General features: G+C 39.6%; 1 protein-coding gene across 1 annotated transcript in view; it reads right to left on the minus strand.

The window, feature by feature from the left end:
* Plcb1 (phospholipase C beta 1) overlaps positions 1 to 16523 on the minus strand; it is a 248669-nt gene that overhangs the window by 16611 nt on the left and 215535 nt on the right. The gene's annotated exons all lie outside the window — the stretch shown is intronic.

Below are 16523 nucleotides of genomic sequence, written 5' to 3' on the forward strand. Positions count from 1 at the left end.
GGGGAGGGAGGGAGGGAGGGAGGGAGGAGAGAGAGAGAGAGAGAGAGAGAGAGAGAGAGAGAGAGAATGGTGAGGATGGAGGGAGAGAACAGAAGTTTCAGAGAGAGGAATGACAGGTTGTGTGCCCTATGGAGAGGGAGTAGGAAACATGGAAGGGTTTAGCTGGGGAGAGAGAAGGTATGTAATTTACTGAAAGGGAAAGGGAGAAATAATACTTAAGATGTTTGAAAAGGCCATAGAAAATATTTTACTTTACCTAAAATCCCTTATTATATATGTTATATATAAGTACACACACACACACACACACACACACTGTTATGCTACTAGGGATATTCTTCTCATGAGAGTAAGAAGAAGTCTTTCTATTAGAAATTTCAGTACTAGACACGAAAAACTTCCTCTTGAGTTTTGGTCAGGGAGTTCTAAGACACCTCCTCACAGAGCAGTGTAGACTACTGGTCTTGATTTTGGTACCTATCAGAATTTGAAGGTAAGTCCATATTAAAGACACCACACACTTTGAATATAGGACTTGCAGGATGTGGGATGGATCTCACCTGAAAGCCTCCTTCCTGTGGTCTAGCACTCATAGTACAGAAGGTGCTAGGCAAACTGCCAATGGAGAAAAACTGCCAATATTTCTACTCAACTGTGACATGTATGCAACACAATAATAACCATTATGGCAATATACCCTGAAGATGTTATAGTGGCAGTTATATCTTGGAAGTAACCAATAAGTTACTTCCTAGTAGAATTAAGACTTGCTCAACAGGTGAGAATTGGGACCTGATAATGTATATTTAGCCAGCGACCCGTGACTGATGAAATCATGGCCTCTAAAGGACAGCTACTGCTGTCAATTTCCTAAGCTTATACAGCTTCTAACTATAACCTAAATACTTATCCTTATACAGCAAAGTAAATGTAGCTCTCAACCCTCATCAATGAAGCTTTTTTTTGAAGCACACAGAAAGCCACAAATGGTCAAAATGCAGAGAACAACTGAATCTGGGGTTGCCAAGCCTGATTATTAGGGAACACATAAAAGAGGGAGTGGAAACACTGTAAGAATCAGAAGACTAAGGAATATGCTGTGACAGTGCCTTCCTTATAGGACAGGGAAGCTACACCTATGAAATATTTACAATATGTTAGTCAAAACAAGACTGGAGCAATGACAACACTAGTTGACATGCCAACATCGATGGTGGAACTCTCACAGTGCCCCACTAAATGAAGAATTATAGGCAATTAATTATTGCTGAGAGAGGGAGAATCAGTCTTCTCTGGGGAATGAGACCATGGTGGGTTATCCAATACCAAGTGGTCTGCCCTAAATACATACGAGCAACACTAAATGGACTCAATAGGTTTTGTTAATATACTTATATGTACATATTCATGTAACTATGATAAGTAAAGTAAAAAAAAAAAAACCGATAGGGAAAGTACACGAACGTAGAAACTGAGCTTGGAGGTAGAGGAAGGGAAACAAAGGGAGTAGGAAGCCAGACATGATAGTGAGTTATTTAAAAGGATCAACGTATGTTAATTTTTTTTAAAAAGGCACATAGGGGCACCACTGTGTTTTAATATGTTTGCTAATGTGACTTTACCATGTGACCCACAGCATGATAGGAACCTGATTCTCTGAACCACAAGGTAGAAAGAAGCTAGCCAACTGGGAACACTCATGCATGACTTCTACTTTCTGAAGCCAATTTTGGCACTGTTTGTCATAGCAGCTAGTAGTCTGTGGATACATACTTACACACATAATTGAAATTGTCTAATTTACATTTGGATTAATGAGATGCTAATTACACCCCAAGACATTATAAATGTTTCTCCTATTTATGATTCACCTTTATTGGACAATCTTTATACCATAAGGATAGGCTCTTAAAGCTGCTGTAGGCCTTTCTGCTTATTCTGAATTTAAAGTAAAAATTAGAGAACAATGCCAACTGTAAATCTTGAATACTTTAAAGCTACTCCACAGCTATAAGAAAGAGCTGGTGTTATGAAACCCAAGGACATTATTACTTCACATCAATCTTTATCATTTTTTTCTTTTACAAGGAAACTATAGAAATGGGAAAAATTGCCCCTTTCTTCCATCAGGGGCTAAAATATATAGTATCTCTGGTTTATGACTGTAGTGAAGCTAATTTCATAACCACAGGTCAGGTGACTTCAGTTCAGTTCTATTGTAAATCAATTTTAAAACACCAGTCCTTTTTCTTTTCTGCTTGAGTAACAAGGCAGAGATAAAAACAGCTAAAGCTTACTGTTTTGCAGCTACCTTATTAAGTGTCCATATCCTGGATAGACCTCAAAAACTGGGGGTGGGGGGTGTCTTCTATAAAGTGCTCAATGCAGAGGATTAAAATCCTTTCTGAAGAATCCTGGATTTAAGCATGGTAAATAACAGCATAAGAAACCTGTGATTCATCTTACTGGTGACAGGAAAGTCTACTGGGTCCCACTAAACCTGTCCTGTACTCAGTTAATCACAGCAGTGAGCGCCCCAACATGGTTTCACATTATATATAGCATGTGCTGGCAAGTGGACAGTAAGCTCTCGCCTGTGCTTCATTTTCTGCTTACATTTACGTCTTTTTTCCCCTTCACTATCTAATACATTTCCTGATTAGCTCGTACAGCCAGATTTTAAAAGGGTACTTCTCTGTACCTGGCACTGTGACACTGTGACACAAAGTAGTCATAGGGACAGGAACAAGAAACAGCCTTGATCTTACAGACTCTCGAGATTAGTGAGAAAATGTCATATCCAAAACAATAGCGTAATATACTGACAAGTACCATGCCAAGATGTACACACAGGCAAGGAGGGAATGAACAGTCACCCGTCCTTGCCATCACAGGGAAGGAATTACTCAAGATCACAGTAATGGTTATCATGGAATGCTGGTTCCCTTACATATTTTCTAGATGACAGCCACTTAAGTTCAATAAATTTTCATTCTGTTACATTCTAAAACAACTATAAACAACTATGAGAGGAAGAGTGGTCAGAGTGGGGTGAAGCATAGTAATGCATTCCTGTAATCCCAGGAGCTCAAAGAAGGGAGGCGGGAGGATGACCAGACCAGTCAGTGATATGCAGCGAGACCTGCTGTCTCAACAAAACAAAACAAAACAAAACAAAACAAAACAAAACAAAACAAAATGCAAGAATTCAAGAATTTTAAATAGGTTTTTAAAAACCTAAATATATTGTCTAATTTAATGCTAACTAACATAAAACACCCTAGGTAAAAATATCCCATGATAAAGCAGAGACTAATAACCTAATCAATCATAAAAATTATTATGCATAACCGATTATGTGATACATAAACGCCACTCAGAAGATGAAGCAACATAATTCCTATAAATGTAAGTCTTCCTAATGAGTCACTGTTTCAACACATGCTCATGATGAATGAGTATAAATATGACAGATGTCTTACAGGTGGCACAGGCCTGTACTGTCAGCTACTCGAGAGGCTGAATCCAAAGAATCCCAAGTTCAACGCCAACCTAGGCGACTTCATAAAACTCTGTTTCAAAACGAAAAAGTGAAAAGGGCCGAGGACAAACTTACAGAAAAATGCTTGTCGAGCACCTGTGAGGTCCTGGTTTCAATTCCTAGTGTTTCCAAAAATAAAATAAATATATCTGACTTCTCAGCTGCCATTAAAGAGTTTTAACCTTTACATTGTCTGCCTTCTTGAGAGGTGGGAAACTTTCCGTATTTCAAAGTGTTTTGAAAATGTGTCAGGGCTTCCTCGGTTTCATTAACAGAGGAGGGCAATGTGCTTCTGGTAACACAATGATAATATAGCACAGAAATATATGGGGATAGGTCAGGAAATGTATGTGAGATCTCACAGACTTGAAGTCTATCAATGTTTCCAGAAATCTTGCTAGAAATGCAATTCTTAGGCCGACTGTATACTTAGAGAAGCTAGGGATGGGATCCCCTTCATCTGTTTTTATTAGTTGATTCTGCTGATGTCAAAGTCTGGGAGAGTTTTGGTTAGAGTTTGAGGAGGACCTGCAAGGGTCTATTTCCAGAGAACACAAATTAAGTCACTAACTGAGCTTTTAGTGTGAATGTGTTGGCTAGCACAATTTGGGTAGGAATTTGCAAGTTTCCTTTCTTTTGGGCCTGGCCTACACTAGTTCCTAATGCATATTGGTGTTATCTGGCTTTATTAGAAAATGTTTGAGAGATCATTCATGAATTTTCCAATGACTTCATCTACTTTGAAAAGAAAGTACTACATGGATTCGCACGGGTTTGGAACAGTTTACCGTCAACCAATATTCAAGTAAATTTCAGGTTGAGTATATCTTGTCCCCAACCTCATGGAGAGACCCTAATCTCAGTGGTCACCCATAAAATATAACAGAAGTCTAAGATGTTGAGAAATACTTTCCATAGAGAAAGAAAGTGAATGCAGAAGAGAACCAATGGGCTGTGGTTGGAACACGGCCAATACATGCCAACACAAACCCTTTTCTACATATTCCTCAAACAATATATGGAATAGACAGATAAAGAAAAATTCCAATTGGTCCCAGGGCAAAATGTTACATAACATTTCAAGTCAAATGAAAAATTGTCAAGAAAAATTATGTTCTGCTCTTATATAAATAAAGCTTGTGGAGCATGTGAGCATGCTCAAAAGCAGTGTGTCCCACCAAAGCAAGACCAAAGTCTTGTATAAGCAATTCATCATTGCACTGACTAATAGCTTAGACTATTCAAGAAAACAGATTTCACTCTATATAACAATCAAATACTGACGCTGGAGACACAATGCACACTTAAAAGGCTTTTAAGATATCTAGCTGTTACAGTCATATTTTCAACATTTTCCATCTTCAACAAATTAAACATTCATTGACTTTTTTCTTTTTAGCTGCCTTTTAACCAAATATTTTGTCTCAAATACAAGGACCTAATGCATAAACAAATGAAGTAGCCCCCATTCTTGCATTTAAAAGCTTGAGTGTATTTCTCCTTGTTAACACCTTCTCTTCCTTGATCACATACCGTTCATACCAATGCAAATATTAGACTTGCTTGCCTTGTTTAATTTCATTCTTATGAGCCAATAGTACCAACATTTTCAAGTCAAAATGCTACTAATAAAAACATAAGCCCTGATTTAAAATGAAGCCCTTTGAATTGTAGTCAGAGAAAGAACCAATATGGTGTTCTCTCCCAAATGGATATAGATTATTTTGGTAAAAAAGGTATTATTATTAGCAAGGGATAATTCTGCATGTCTTTTCCCTTCCCTCTCCTGTTCCTGCTGTTTCCCAGATTTTACTACCTTTTTGTAGGCAATTACTCAGCTGCATTACCTGCCATCCATGAGGATAATTAACTTGCTCTAAGAGACTCGGAAAGGCTATATTGGGAAAAAAAGTGTCTTCAACAAGAAATATCCAAACAGCATCCCACAGTTGGGAAGACGATTTTCTTTTTTTTTCTTTTTCTTTCTTTGTAATATCCAAAATTAAACCATCAGGATGTCATATGGATATGAAAAATTTAGATACAAAAGTTTGAACAGAATTGTTAGTTTTATTAACATGGACTTGAAGGGTTAAATGGAAAGTGTACCTTTCTCAACTGTTTCCTATTTGTGAACACTGCTGTTTGTGCAGGCATTCAGGTGTGTCTATTTTTTTTTCATAGATAAATTAGAACCCAACAGTGAGCAAGCTCTTAAGTGATGACTTTAGTGTTGGGTGAACTGACTGGAACACGCCTTTGTTTCTCAGGAGAATCTGTGGGGAAGGTGGACTAGTCAATAAGGAACAGATTGGCTGACTTATCAGGCATAGGTGCTAGTGGTCTTATCTTAGGGATAATTGGAGACACTGGATTATGTCTCAGGAAGGAAACACAGTAGCAGGTTAGACAGGAACTCTTACTAGCTGTGCCTCTGCTGCCATTGTTTTTCTGACATTCCAATCACCAGCCCATAATACCCTGATACCAGGAATTGGGAAAAAAGGGAGTGAGATTTTTTCCTTACTAAAGTCCCTTTTAAAATAAGGTCTTATTTTTAAAACCTACTATTAATTAGTATATTTTTATTTGATCACTTGTTAAGTAACCCCTCCACAACCCATACACACTGAAAGGTATACACACACTGTTTGTACAACTGTAGTAGTTTTATGTCATGCCATGACAAGAAACTCTGTGGAGACCACATGAAAATGCCTGAGGACATCATCTGGAAGATATTATAGTGAACCACGTGGCCCTGGACATCTACACCGCAGACAGCCTAAATTATGCAAAGGATCCACGGCTCTCAGTGGGATTTTTACAGCTTTCTACCATCCAGCCTCACATGATCCCTGCATCATTCTAGCAAGGGTCATCCTTGATCTGTCACTTTCCCTTAAAATTTTCCATTTCTACACAACATGCCCAAAATAAATGTTCTTTCCAATTATTCTCGTGACTTGTCAGAACAATTCAACCCTGAGACTCAGGTACCGAGACACTATTATTATCAAGTACAAGCACATATGTAAATATTTTACAACGAATACAAAAAAACATTACTATAATTGATTGCATACAAGAGCACACCATGGAGGATATGCATGTGTTTACTGGTGGGATTTAGAAATGAGGATTATAGGTACGGCTGGACTGCATTTACAAGAGGGCTCAGAAGACAGTTCAAAAATAGGAAATATAAAAATGATGCCTTAAAGCCATTTTAAAACACATTTGAGAAAACAGACTCCTAAGGACTTCTAAGACTTTTCTTACAGGAAAGAAAAAAAGTATAAGATTCCAGTGAATAAAGAGCCTAAAATTGTTCTTGAAAGGGCTGTGATAAGCTTTAGCTTTTAATTTGATGTTACTGGGAGGCTCTGAAAACTTTAGTTCATAGGAGGCCTTAGGTCAAGATACTTTTGAAAGCCCTAGGTCACAGCGGGACCCACCCCACCCCTTCTTTACTCTCTCTTAGGTCACAGTGAGACCACACCCCTCTCCCATTCTCTCTTTTTCCACATGCTACTATAAGGTAAGGAGGCCTCCATGACAGTCACTTTGACTGTGATATACTGTGCCATCACAGGCTTGAGGCAATGAACTCAACTGGTTATAGATGAAAAACTTGATAACTGGGCCAAAAAAAGCTGAGCTTTTATGAGGCAATGTCTCTGGTACTTGATGCACGAACAGAAATCCAAGTAAAGAAGAACCATGGAATTTGCCTGCCAGGTTGTGTTGTAGAGTTAAGAATAGTCAAGATTGGTATAATACAAATATAGATGACTTAACACTAGGAACAGCATAGGGATCACAGACACTGATGCATGATTGATGGAACACTGTCATATGATCATGAGACCATGGCTAAGTGGCAGGAAAAAGACAGATTATACTTAAGATAGGTCATAATTACAAATATGTTTATCATAGGGATAAATCAGACATAAGTTTCTTGTGCACTACACATAATTTTAGATACTTCCAAGATTTAAAAGCCAAAAACAAAATTTGGATATTTTAGATAATGCGCTAGTACATGTCAGTATTTGCTTTGAGATGCCTCAAGTACAATTAAATTAGGGAAGTTTGTCAGTTAAATGTAAATTTAATCTTCAATAAAGTGAGAAACAATGTATAAACAGAACAGAGTTGTTAGCAACAAACACATGTGACAAAACTGGCTTTGAGCTCTATAAAGAATTATTACAAGCAACAAGGCAACTTAACAAAGGTGTTTGCAGAAGAAGGAATACATTTAGCCAGAACCAAACCAATAATAAATGGAAAAAGGACCATTGTTTTCACTGATCAGGAAAAGGCAAATCAAAACCACAAAGAGATCTATCTTTGAAAAATAGGAAGTGTCATTTAAAAATCAACCATGGCAAGTGTCTAAATCAGCAGGGTTCCCCACACACCAGTCAAGGAAATTCAATGTGTTAAGGGTACTTTGGAAGATGGTTCAGCCTCATCTTTAAACCTGAAGAAACATGTGCCCAAAGGCACAGCAATGATATATACTAGGTAACCAAGTACAACTCATACAGGGTATACATCTTAGGAGATATTGTATGTCTTAGTTAGAAAAGACAACATAACCAAGACAAGCCTTATAAAGGAAAACATTTTATTGTGGGTGGCTTACAGTTTCGTGGATTTAGTCCATTATCATCATGGTGGGGAGTATGGCAGCATTTAGGCAGACACCTTGCTGGAGAAGGAGCTAAGAGTACTATAACACAATTTAAAGACAGAAGGAGACTGCTTGCTATACTGGTTGTAGCTTGAGCATAGAAGACCTCAAAGTCCATCCTCACAGTGACACACTTCCTCCAACAAGGCCATTCTTATTCTAACAAGGCCACAGCTCCTAATAGTGCCAGTCTCTATGGGACAAGCACTCAAACACTTGATTCTATGGGGGCCATATCTATTCAAACCACCACTCTGTATATGAAAAATAATAACAGATCCGTTCATTGCAGCAAACTCTTGAAAATCACTAAAACACCCACCTATAGAGAAGAGATAAGTAACCATGTGATCATGACGTAGAAGGCTGTATGGATGTGAAAAGAACTAGAACCACCTTCAACAGGCACAGATTGACTATACATAGACATACTTTATTAAAACTTTCTCATATACATAGAAAAAGATGTGTTTTTTATCATAAGTAGGAGTGATTGATGTATAAGACAGCACTATGTGTTACTCTTATCTGTGATGCTTTGGATAGAACATGAGTGACATTGCTTAGTCTTGAGACCTGTTCAAGAGGCCTCAAGCTCTTCTTCATTCTCCTGGATCTTTGAAATCAGCATTTGAATAAGCCTGGACTCGTTTGACATTGGTAAGAGATATTAAAAAAAAAAGAAACAAAACAAACAAAACCAAGCTGTTGCAAAGAAGGCCATTTTGTAGCCTTGTACAGTCTGCTATGACATAAACAGGAAGGAGGGGCCATGTTGTGCACATTAACAAGAAGCCCTAAGACCAGATTTTCTTATATCACCAATTCATGAATAATAGTATACATTTCTTGCTTATGCCATTGTTTGAAATGCTATTTGTTATTTAGCAACAATAACCAATGGTTGTAGCATCTCCATGCATCATGAGTGTTGTCTGACAAGGGAGCATTTAATCAACACCCCCATAAAGAAAGGAAACATCATATAAACAGTGTAATTTATGACTGAGTCCTTTCACTTGGTGTTTCACCTGGCAGGCTGCCACATTTTGTTGTGTCCCATTATGGCTTATACGTTTGTATTGACAGACTAGATTCAATCTTATGAACTGGTTACATTTTATCCCAGCCTGGACCAGGTGATAGCCACTGGGCTAGTTCTAGTTTGGAGCTATTGTAAATAGTGCAATTCTGAAAGCTCTAGAATGTCTTTTAAGAATATATATGCACATTTCAAAGTGAAAATTGTGTAAAGGTTATACATAATATCCATCAGTATACTTTCCTATACATTATCATACTTTAGTACAGTACTTCCCAGGTTATAGGGTGCCATTTGATTCAACTGAAGCAATACACACACACACACACACACACACACACACACACACACCTTAAAACTCAATATACAAAACTATATAATGTTATAGAAAGACACGTGCATTCGATACAGGAAACCTGTGTGAATTTAAAAAGTATAGGAATCGTACAGACAAGATTCAAATTCCTGGTAACCTTGGAGTGTTGAAAGTGGAAAAAGACAGAAACGAGAAGGAGAGAGGGAAAGAAGAGAGAAAAAGAGATAAGAAGAGAGAGATTTGTGTTGTAAATTTCTATAGGAATACAATATATTAGAAATATACTAGTAGGATCTTTCACAAGACAACAAGAAGGGAAGGCTGTGAACAAAGAATTTTTTTTCCAATTCTTAAAATGTAGCACAGGGCTGCCTACTACATGACATACGAAATTAGAACTGTGTATGGTGGAGCAGGTCTGTCACCTGACCTCAGGAGGTTGGGGTAGAGAATGAGGGAGGAGGAAGAAAGGTCACTCTCAGTTCCACTGAGAGTTTGAAGTCAGTCAGAGCTACATGTGGGAAGGAGATTGTCTCAAAAATAAAACCAAAGAAGTAGAAAAATGGAACTAGTGAATTCTGAAAAGTTGCTAGTCTGTGTGGCAGAATTTACACTTGGAAGGACAAAGGACTTAGAAGTTTAGGTGTTTTGTGCCAGAAATTTGGTGTAAATTTTCTTTGAAAATCCAGGCATGTTGGCACCCACCTGTAATCACAGCTACTTAGGAGAGTAGGAACAGAGGCTGCCAAGCTGAGAAGATAGTGAGGCCTTGTATCAAAAGTGAACCAAAAGATAAATTTTATATGAAAGTAAATACATGTCAGAAGTATTTTTCCCTCTGTTGTTCCTATATCCTTCCAAGATGCTGGAGGTTAAAGTACTACCTGTATGTATGTAGCATCGGTCTCTGCTGCCATGGGTTGACTAAAGCATTATTTTTGTGTAACATCACAGTGTCAACTGTTCCTTACAACAGTATCTTGACTTGAAAAGGGTTCCTTCTTCAGTCAAGAGTCCTTAGCTCTCTTATTAAATTGCTGGAATGTGGACTAGGAAGTGATTTTCTTTTTGCCAGTAATGCGATTCATTGCATTATTTTCTTGGGACCTCAGTTCTGGAGTTGGTGGCCATTTGGAGTAGGGTCAGCTGCAGATAGGTAAACTTGACCTTGGAGACTTCTACCTCCAGCTAGTGCCAACCGAGAACAAAAATTTAGGATGGAAATGCTGGCCTCTTTTTCTTATTTCCTCCTCCTTTCTAACAGTATTGTTCAAAATATAGTCTCGACTCCATTTCTCTGGTGAGACGTCTTAGAACAGGTGGGGTGAGTGGGAGAGAACCTGCCCCCCCAAAAACCCTAACCCCATTCTGTGATATTTTGAGCCACCTCTCCAATCATGCTCACAAACATTAAAGGGGAATTCCCGTATCAATTTTATATTAGGTCACATCCCTTAATAATCAGGTGTTTTTGATACCTTCAACAAGCTCTAAGTTCACTGAGCACACATCATTTCAAATTTTCCTTATCCCTGTTATGTTATTTAAACTTTTCCTACATATCAATTAGTTGGAAATAATAAGTCTTTAGGCTATCCATTAATTGCTGCGCTGTAGACATGATCTGTATTTAAAATTATGTGAGGAAAATTAAGGTGAAGCACGAAGGAGTCTTGGCTAATGGAGAAGGCTTCCTAGCCCTTCAGAGCAGCAAAAGGGGGATACTGGGGGTGGGGCTTCTCTCCTGCTTTGTCATTTGCTAGTGTGAGATCTGAAAACAGCCTGCTCCAGCTGTAGGCTCCTCTTCCTGGCTTTCAGTTTTTCATTTTGGATACTTAACTGTATTTGGTCATGCTGCAGCAGAAGAAAATGATTGTCTGCCAAAGGCTCTTTTCTAGTGGAAATTTATTATAAATAGTTTAAAGGCAACAAGGCTTCATAATGAATTTCCCTTCCTCTCCTCTGTCTCCCAAACACAAAACATCTCTGGTCTGGAATCTTTCTGGATTCTTGGTTAAGTCTTGGGGAGGCTGGAAGGGACTGAGCCATGATATAGGGGGGAGAGAGAAGAGGTGTCACTAAGGGGCACCTCACCCACCAGTGCCTTTATTTCAGTAAATGCTGCAGTTTTACTGGAAGATTCCTTGAAGGAAGGAGTCAGGGAGCCCCCGCAGCTGGCATCGGGCCACTGGAGCTGTGACAATTTTATAAGAGTCTTTGCCTTTCTAATCACCAAGCCTCTTGCTGTGCTGAGAAGAGCCCCACCCCCTGGATCTACCTGATCGAGTCCCTAGCCAGTGAGCGCCAGTGAGGACTACAGAATGGGGATTGGAAAACCCAAGTGAAAGGAGGATGGGAAGAGCTTTTGGGAGGGGGCGGCTTTTTCACAACTCGCCCTGTCCTGGGAAGTTCCAGTTCATACTTCTTGTTGATTTTGCATTTGCATGCTCATCCGTTCTTGTTTTCTTTTTCTCTCAGGCGTCTTAGTTTTAGCCTCCCTGTGATTAATCATTTTGCCTGTGGATCCTGAAAAGCCCAGCACTGTGGGGTCATTCTTGCCCTCTAGTGGTGAAATAATGTATTAAAATAAGTCTCATGCTTTTTATTCCTGGCCAATACATGTTTAGAATTCAGTCAGAAAAACATGCTTTATCTTTCCTCTTGGATAAGCTGTTTTTGAAAATCCTTACATATTTTCTTAAGTTGGAATTGCTATTTGGAACCTTCCTATCCTTTCTTACTGGAGACGGGGTGGAGGGTGGGGGGCCTCACAATGTTGGCCAGCCTGGTCTTGAACTCTGGATTTGAGAGATCTTTCCTGGCTCACCATCTCCAGCCTCAGAGTCCTGTGCTACTTCCTGGAGGAGAGGTTAACAAGTGTCTACTCATCCTAGATAGGACACTGACACACCAAAGGAACGATTCTACCTAAGCCCTGCTTGGTGAGCCAATGAATTCATTGATGTTACTCTTTAGGAGTGTGGGCAAAGGCTTTTTTTACAGGAATATATATATAGCTCACATGCTGCACATCACTGAAAGCCCCACCCCAGCACAGGCATCAAGGAAGTGTACTATGGAGTACACTTTCCATACAGTTGATCCCCTGTGTACTTTAGCTCCCACCTAAGACCACACACAGCTGGTGATAGCACTTAACAGGGAGAGCTCCAGGTAAAGGTCTTATGGGAGACCTCTCCAGCTTTCTTTGCTAGGGACTATCAACAACTCCACTACCATTACTACAGACATAGCCATTCTGCGTTGTCTTGCTTACATTTTTGCCCTGACTAGGGCTGTACATTCTGTACTTCTGTTGTATTATAGTTCTTGGTTATGCTGGGCTGGGGAAACCCACTCACTAAACAATGTTAAATCCAGGTTATGACATGTAGACACACTTATTCGATCTACAACTAATTAGTGTTGAGTGCACTGTTGGATTCACATAATTGCCTGAATGAATTGTGTGTGTGTGTTTGTGTGTTGTGTATGATGCTATGTGTGTATGTGGTGTGTACTATGTGTGTGTTGTGTTATGCGTGTGTGTTTTGTGTGTGTGTGTGCTGTGTGTATGTGTGGAGTATCTGTGTGGTGTGTGTGTGGCGTGGTATGTGTGTTATGTGTATGGTATGTGTGTAGTGTGTGGCATTGTGTGTATGGTGTGGTGTGTTGTTCATGTTGTGTGTGTGGTGTAGTGTGTGTGTGTTCTTGAGAAGTTTTCAAATGCATTTGTTTTTTTCCTATTGTCCTTAGTGGGACTTACTACTGGAGTAGTTCTGCTCAAAATGTAGGTGACCTCCCTGGCTCTCAGCTCCCTCTTGGTTCTAGGAAATATTGCCTTGTAGACTGACACAGTGAAACTTCTGATCACCACACAGGGGAAGTGATAAAAGCTCACTTCTATAATCCATGGACACCCCAGGGCTGACTGTATGTGATTTTCTGTTTACTGTGTTTCTGCTACCATTACAGTAGGTCGCTCTGGGGAGGCAGGGATGACTGTTATTATAGGAGAATAGGAACACTGTGTAGAGAGACATGAAATCAGAGCTCAAACAGTGCTTGCAGATGTCCGATGATTACTGGTACTTTCATGTCTTAAGATGCAAAAGTGGCACTTCTCACACCCAACTAATCTATCCTAGAAGGGGCACACTTGGTTGCTTGCTCACATGTCTGTATGTCTGTTACTAACCCTCTACTGATGACAAGGGAGTGGTGAGAACACATTTCCCAGAACTGCAAACTTATCCTGAGAACACCAGCATAAAGCCAGCTCTGCATTACTTTCTGGGATGAGGTCCTCAAGTCCGACTCAGAGAGGTAATGTCACTGAGCACAGCCAGTGTTACTCACATTGGAGTGTCACTCAATCTTGGAGGATTGCTTTATTATTGATAATGAGGAACTCTCTGTAACAGTGAGCATTTCTTTTTTAATTAATCAATTAGTCCTATTTTTGAGATAATGTCTCAAGTAGTTCAAGCTGACTTTGAATACAGCTGCGGCCAGACTTGACTTCCTGATCTTCCCGCCTTTATCATCCAAGAGTTAGGATTATAGGAGACAACCACTCTCCTTGGCTCAACAGGAAGATTTTTCTCAAGGTCTATAATTAGGGGCTCAGAAATGATTGATCTTGCTGCTTTTGGTTGTTCTTATAAGAAGATACTCACTAATGTCACTAGCCAGAATTTAGTAGTGGCACTTCATAACCTCAATATGGATGAGATGACAGAATAAGTAGCAGGCAGCAAAGAAGCAGAAAACAGAAAGGAAGGAGAAAGAGGATGGGATGCCCAGGGCTGTGATGTCTGGTGGGTAGCATTAGCTCTGATGACCAAGGCAGACAATCATGCCACGAACCTACATAGCTTTAGAATTCTTGTCAACTTCAAATCTAAGGCACTGTGGACTGGAATCATATAATGGACTTTGTAGACAAAGAACATCCCACTGCCATCCAGAATAAGGCTCTTAGGAACCTGAGTTGGGATGATCACTCTGGGTTGTTTTGCAGCCTGTTACAGATCCTAAAGAAATGACTATTTGTATCTTAGTATGGCTTATTGAAGAAAAGCTTATATAATCAAATGCATAAATCATAACCCTAAGGGTCTTTAAACTTCAGGAAAGAAACAGTGGTAAAATATGCAGAAAGAAGGCAGGTGAGGAATGAGAGCCGGTTGGTAGTGGAGTTTGTGGCCAGAGTCCACAGGAGCGGGGTAACTGTGGACAAATGGAGGATATGAGCCCCTTTACAGGAAAGTGGTAGTAACTGCCCCCTGGAACATAGACTAAGTGTGATCTTGTATTTCAAAATAAGCAAGAGACCATTTATTTTTGTAAAGAAATCTTGTTTATCAAAAGAAAGGAAAAATAAGACACAAAGTCATGCTGATACATGCGTTACACAGACTATGTTTAGAGGTTACTCTAATCAGGTCACCAGTTTGAAACTTGTGGCTTACAGACTGGTTGGAATAGTCTTGTCAGTTTCAGGCTCCTGGAATATCCTGCACCTCAACAAATACCTTACAATGTGGCTGCAATAAATATCTTACAATGGGCAATTGATAACCTATAAATTCATTCCTATAGCTCTGGAGAATGGGAGATTCTAGATCAAGGATGACAGAAGAATCAGTGTCTGGCAAGGGCTTCTCTCTGCCTCCAGGGTGGTACCTTTCGATTGTTACACAAGGAGAAAGGATAACAAGGACAGGGTGCCTCGAGCCCTTACAAGGGCACTAATCTGCTCTTAAAGAGTTGGCACTGTTGCATTGTGGGTACATTTCAACATGGACTTTGGAGGCTCAAAGACATTCAGAGCACAGAAGGAGGGAAATTTATGTTCCTATTTCTCAGATCCTTAGGTTGAGACTCACTGATGCTTTTCCATTCTTTTCCAGACCAAATAAAGGAAATATGGACTTATTGCCAAATGTGATTGCCTTTGGGTACTCCTATATACCCATAATTCACAAGCAGTATGTGTGGATACAGCCCTCCTGAACACTTCCTGATCTCAATAAATAAACAATATGCCTGTGGATAATTTTTAGTGTCTTGGTTTACACTGAAATGAAAGGGATCTGCTTTGTCCATGACAAGTATTTAGTTTTTTTTTGTTTTGTTTTTTTTTGTTTGTTTGTTTTTTTTTTTTTTTTTTTAGTGTTATCCCCTCTGCTCAAGGAAAGGAAAACAGGCTCAGAGTCACGCAGCCCCAGATTGAAAGGTGTGGCCAGTTTACACTTGCGAGTGCTTTAAAGAGGTGATTTCAAGTTGGGGCTTAGAGAATGGAATTGTAGGGTCAGCTTGCCTGTTTGTTTGTTTGTTAACTCTGGTAGTAACCAGCCATATGGGCTTGGTCAGTGGTCAGTCCTTATACTTCTAACCTCTAGTGTAAGGTAAGGATGGCAAGACAACCTTCCAGATGCTGTGGAAGATATGAGGAGATAGTTCCTATGGGCAGGTAGTGAGAGCTGAATCAATAAGGTTTATTGTTATCTCAAAATCATATACCCAAGGTAGGACTTACTTTCTATGGTAAACCCAAATAGAGGCAGATTCCACTGAAGTGTTTGATTTCTTTATTTGTAAGAATATGGCAATGGATGTTCTAACAGAAAGAACTCAGAGGCACAGAAAATGCAGCCAGCAAGTCTTCCTTCCATTTGCCTTTGGGGCCTACAGTCATTTTCTCGGGGATAAACTGTTTGCAGACTAAGTATTTGGCTTCCAAGCCCCTAAACATGATCCATCTGGAGAAGTGTGACAAATTCCTAGTTTGGCATTGCTTGTAGCTGTCAGGCTCTGCCGAGAACTGGGAAGTGTTAGGCAAAAAGGAGAAAGAAGCTATTCTTTAGCTCTGCTTCTCTTGCAGACTGTGTTTACCCGAGGATACTTTGGGTAT

The sequence above is a fragment of the Grammomys surdaster genome, unplaced genomic scaffold, assembly GCF_004785775.1.
Source record: "Grammomys surdaster isolate TR1022 unplaced genomic scaffold, NIH_TR_1.0 129, whole genome shotgun sequence".
Classification (NCBI taxonomy): domain Eukaryota; kingdom Metazoa; phylum Chordata; class Mammalia; order Rodentia; family Muridae; genus Grammomys; species Grammomys surdaster.